General features: G+C 46.3%; 2 non-coding genes across 2 annotated transcripts in view; both read left to right on the top strand.

Moving 5' to 3' along the window:
• The first annotated feature begins 1,518 nt into the window (after positions 1-1,518).
• Positions 1,519-3,441, top strand: LOC126927352 (small subunit ribosomal RNA). Its single transcript, XR_007715403.1, has one exon. It is a non-coding gene; the product is annotated as a small subunit ribosomal RNA (ribosomal RNA).
• A 2,086-nt stretch (positions 3,442-5,527) lies between these two features.
• The window catches only part of LOC126927329 (5.8S ribosomal RNA), a 155-nt gene continuing 28 nt past the window's right edge, over positions 5,528-5,654 (top strand). The window contains exon 1 of the ribosomal RNA XR_007715380.1: positions 5,528-5,654. This exon is cut by the window's right edge and continues 28 nt beyond it. This is a non-coding gene — a ribosomal RNA (5.8S ribosomal RNA).

The following is a 5,654-nucleotide window of genomic DNA, read 5'->3' as shown; positions in this document are numbered from 1 at the left end:
CCCAAGACCTTCTACAAAGTTTCGATTTTTTCGTTGGGACTTTGAAAAATTTCCGTATCGAACACGTTTTTTCGAGTTGTCTCGCTTAAAAGTGTTACAAGGTAGGAATATTTTTGCACAAATGGACGTATCTCGACGTTTTACGTCGGGATTAAGCGTTTATTTGGTCGCTGGAACGTTTTCTAGAAACGGAACTATGCGACGGGACGTTGGGACTTTGAAGAAGTTCGGCCGGTGCGAAAAGTCCGAAATGGTTATTTCGAGTTATTTCGTTAAAAAGCGTTATAAGGTATAATTTTTTTGACAGGGATCGTTATATCTCTATTAAATACAATCGGATTAAACATTTTTGTCGAATTTTTTGAAAAATTAGCTTCCGTCGGACTGATACGACTGGGATATTTTTGCAATTTTTTCGTTAATTAATGTTACAAGGTATATATCTTTTTACATATTTCGTGTTATTTTAACGTGTTTTAATCGATTATAAAGTTATTTTTCGTCCATAGTCGATAAAACTGTATGTTTACTGATGCAATTTTTCGGTGAAAAAAAAAAATTAATTTTTTGGTAAAAATGCATTTATAATATGTTAATAATGCTTGTGGTAAAATATTTCGATGGTTGGATATCGCCTTTATATAGTAGTTATTGAACGTGCGAGCGACTAAGTTCCAGCGTCCCTTCCGAACGGTACGTTGCTACGGAGGTTTTGCACCATAAGCGCGCGGCCGCTAGCCCGACCGGCGCCGGCCTTCCGGCCGGCCCCTTGGTATCTATAAGAGAAGCGTCGAGCCGGACGGTTCGGTCGGAACAGCGCTGGGCGCGTGGCTATTCTACGGCCTCGGTTGAGAATTCAGTCACCGCTCCTCGAGTCTTAGTGTATTTTACGCTATTTCTCGACTGTTCCTCCGTTCTCGTACTGGTTTTTTCTCTACACTGCTGCGCCGCGGGTCGAAGTCTAGGACGTAATGACCGTTAACGTGGCAAGCTTCCCCTTAGTCGGGAAGCTGGTGACCTGTGTGCACGTATTTGACAAAAGTTGGATGCGTGTGTGCTTGTACTTACGGAGTAGCCATTCTTGCAGAGACCATCGGTTGTAAGCTATTTGTAGCTGCACGATGGTCCTTTTGGCGTTCTGTAGAGTGCGTTATCTTCTGGTAACGCGTCTCTACAGAGGTGTTGAAGCTTATAAAAGAATATTCTTACGGTATGTCCAGCATGCGTATACGTGCTTTACCGCTAAGTTATATTCTACGAGAGAAGTTGGAGGAGAAAAGTTACAAACAGAAATAATTCTGTGAAGTATGAATCTTTGTATCGATATATGATGGTGAGAGAGGAGGAGAATTAAAGTGGCTGAGTGACGTTGTTACTGAACCATGGAACGTTGCTCTCTAAGTCATATTACATATATATATAAAATGAAAAGTCTCGTCGTACGGTGCTTACGTCCCACCTACGACACAGAGAGAACTTTTAAACGAAAATGCTGGTTTTTGGGAATATATTATAAGATCCCTGGTTGATCCTGCCAGTAGTCATATGCTTGTCTCAAAGATTAAGCCATGCATGTCTCAGTACATGCCGCATTAAGGTGAAACCGCGAATGGCTCATTAAATCAGTTATGGTTTCTTAGATCATACCTACATTTACTTGGATAACTGTGGTAATTCTAGAGCTAATACATGCAAACAGATTCCGACCAGAGATGGTAGGAATGCTTTTATTAGATCAAAACCAATCGGTGGCGGATGGCTCGTCTGTCCGTCCATCGTTTGTTTTGGTGACTCTGAATAACTTTGTGCTGATCGCATGGTCATCTAGCACCGGCGACGCATCTTTCAAATGTCTGCCTTATCAACTGTCGATGGTAGGTTCTGCGCCTACCATGGTTGTAACGGGTAACGGGGAATCAGGGTTCGATTCCGGAGAGGGAGCCTGAGAAACAGCTACCACATCCAAGGAAGGCAGCAGGCGCGCAAATTACCCACTCCCGGCACGGGGAGGTAGTGACGAAAAATAACGATACGGGACTCATCCGAGGCCCCGTAATCGGAATGAGTACACTTTAAATCCTTTAACGAGGACCAATTGGAGGGCAAGTCTGGTGCCAGCAGCCGCGGTAATTCCAGCTCCAATAGCGTATATTAAAGTTGTTGCGGTTAAAAAGCTCGTAGTTGAATCTGTGTGTCACAGTGTCGGTTCACCGCTCGCGGTGTTTAACTGGCATTATGTGGTACGTCCTATCGGTGGGCTTAGCTCCTCGCGGGCGGTCCAACTAATATCCCATCGCGGTGCTCTTCACTGAGTGTCGAGGTGGGCCGATACGTTTACTTTGAACAAATTAGAGTGCTTAAAGCAGGCTACCTTCGCCTGAATACTGTGTGCATGGAATAATGGAATAGGACCTCGGTTCTATTTTGTTGGTTTTCGGAGCCCCGAGGTAATGATTAATAGGGACAGATGGGGGCATTCGTATTGCGACGTTAGAGGTGAAATTCTTGGATCGTCGCAAGACGGACAGAAGCGAAAGCATTTGCCAAAAATGTTTTCATTAATCAAGAACGAAAGTTAGAGGTTCGAAGGCGATCAGATACCGCCCTAGTTCTAACCATAAACGATGCCAGCCAGCGATCCGCCGAAGTTCCTCCGATGACTCGGCGGGCAGCTTCCGGGAAACCAAAGCTTTTGGGTTCCGGGGGAAGTATGGTTGCAAAGCTGAAACTTAAAGGAATTGACGGAAGGGCACCACCAGGAGTGGAGCCTGCGGCTTAATTTGACTCAACACGGGAAACCTCACCAGGCCCGGACACCGGAAGGATTGACAGATTGATAGCTCTTTCTTGATTCGGTGGGTGGTGGTGCATGGCCGTTCTTAGTTGGTGGAGCGATTTGTCTGGTTAATTCCGATAACGAACGAGACTCTAGCCTGCTAAATAGACGTAACTTATGGTATCTCGAAGGCCCCCGGCTTCGGTCGGTGGGTTTTTACTACCAACGTACAAACAAATCTTCTTAGAGGAACAGGCGGCTTCTAGCCGCACGAGATTGAGCAATAACAGGTCTGTGATGCCCTTAGATGTTCTGGGCCGCACGCGCGCTACACTGAAGGAATCAGCGTGTTTTCCCTGGCCGAAAGGCCCGGGTAACCCGCTGAACCTCCTTCGTGCTAGGGATTGGGGCTTGCAATTATTCCCCATGAACGAGGAATTCCCAGTAAGCGCGAGTCATAAGCTCGCGTTGATTACGTCCCTGCCCTTTGTACACACCGCCCGTCGCTACTACCGATTGAATGATTTAGTGAGGTCTTCGGACTGGTGCGCGGCCAATGTGATAAGCATTGCCGATGTTACCGGGAAGATGACCAAACTTGATCATTTAGAGGAAGTAAAAGTCGTAACAAGGTTTCCGTAGGTGAACCTGCGGAAGGATCATTAACGATATAACACAAAAACTTAAAGAATTTGACTTGAACACTTGAAAAATACGAAACTGTATAAGTCGGTAAGGAGCCGTACTCCTCCTATATCGACGAACCAAAGTATATACGACGTATCAACAAGCTATATACTTTAACAAAGAACAGTTAAATTCGCCCGGAGCGTGGCTTACTCCGTTGGCAAAATGATGAAAAGACATAAGGAGGAGACGACCCTCCAGCTACGAAACTATATGAAGAGAAGGTGGCACTCTCTCTCGATCATCGGGATGAAGAGATACATATATATATATATATATATATATACATACATAAACGAATTCGAGGCGCCTGCGTGAGGTCGTACACAGAAAGACCCGCCGTCTGCGAATATTATGATTTTATAATAAAACTATAAATGGGAACTTGAGCTTTCGAAAATTAAACTTTGACACGAATATCGAACGAAAAATTACGAATGGAAACCACCCGTAAAGAGAAATGAGATCGAGGCGCTTGCGTGAGGCCGTATACAGAAAGACCCGCCGCCACGATCTCGTATTTTTTTTTTGCGTCGTGGAGACCGTACAAACGAATAACAAAATCTCTAAAGTGCCTCGTGTCGGAGAGATCATGCTCGCCTATTCTCTTCTATGTTTCGTGGTCTGTGTTGCGTTTGCTCTCCTCCTAGCAACGGGACATCGAAGACTCCTCTTTGGGATCGAACGAAGCGACTAAAACGAGTCGACGAGAGCGAAAGTACGAGTAGCGAGTCGCGCATGTAGAAAGGATACCGACATATCTTCGAAGGTTCTCTTCGAAGATCCATGGATACCTTATGCGCGTCGACCTTTCGTCTCTTTCACCGCTCTCGGTCGTTCTCGAAACGTGCTTCCTACCCATAGGGCGTGTGTTCTTCGTATGTCGTTTTGTTCGAAATAACGAAACCACTTGTAACATACTCGTGGATCGGGTAACCTAGAACGAAAACGCATTGCGTGGATGTTGGCCCGCTATGATAATGATGATGATGACGATGACTATGATGACGATGCGTAGCAACGATTCGTAACTAGTCTAGCCGAAGTTGGTTCAGAGGGGACCGCAGGCTGTCTACCCTCGATGTCGTGAGTCGGACACCCGTGCCGTCGCTAGAGTTTTTTCAAAGCTCGGCTTCTGGATATTGGGAAGAAAGACCGCTCGAGGACGACGGCTGCGCGTGCGTCCCATCGAATTTTTTTTTTTTATACCACCTGAACGACTAAAGTTTCGTCTAGTTCGTCGCATATAACCCGTTCAGAGGGGACCGCAGGCTGTCTATCCTCGTTGTCGTGAGTCGGACACCCGTGCCGTCGCTGAAGTTTTTTCAAAGCTCGGCTTCTGGATATTGGGAAGAAAGACCGCGCGAGGTAGATGGATGCGAGTCCCATCGAATTTTTTTATTTTTTAAAAAAAACAATCACCTGAACGGAGATGTGTTCTCTTTCGTCGATTTTTCACGCTTTGAGTCGTCGCGATCGCCATCCGTTCGGAGGAGATCGCCGACTTCGAAGCCTCGATGTCGTGAGTCGGACACCCGTGCCGTCGCTAGAGTTTTTTCAAAGCTCGGCTTCTGGATATTGGGAGGAAAGACCGCTCGAGGCCGAGGGTCGCGCGAGTCCCATCGAATCTTTACATCACCCGAACGATGGAGGCGCACGCTCTTTTTCTTGAATAATTGGACGAGAGGAATGCATATCGTATTATATATACACACACACACATATATATATATATGGGCTAGCCACCGTGCGTATTTCTTCGCGAGATCGTGTGCTGCACAGAGGATTCAGAATCGGGTGTTATATCCCCGTCGTTTCCTGACGAACGGAGCTTCGATCTCGATGGTTGTTATATATCATAATGTACTTTTCGCCCGGCCGGCGGACGCGCGTATCTTCGCGCGTTCGTCGGATTTCATTTTCGAACGTTTTCGTGTCGTCGATCTTCCGGCGACTTCTGCGCGTCCGATTCCCGTTGGTCGGTCGTGTCGGATCTCGGCTTCGCTCGAACCGAGTATTAAGAGTACATGGAGTACAAGAGTTTTAAAAAATATATGAAAAGATTACCCTGAACGGTGGATCACTTGGCTCGTGGGTCGATGAAGAACGCAGCTAATTGCGCGTCAACGTGTGAACTGCAGGACACATGAACATCGACATTTCGAACGCACATTGCGGTCCACGGATACAA

The sequence above is a fragment of the Bombus affinis genome, unplaced genomic scaffold, assembly GCF_024516045.1.
Source record: "Bombus affinis isolate iyBomAffi1 unplaced genomic scaffold, iyBomAffi1.2 ctg00000082.1, whole genome shotgun sequence".
NCBI classification, from domain to species: domain Eukaryota; kingdom Metazoa; phylum Arthropoda; class Insecta; order Hymenoptera; family Apidae; genus Bombus; species Bombus affinis.
Note: the sequence above shows the minus strand (reverse complement) of the source record. Positions and strands in the feature narration are given on the sequence as shown.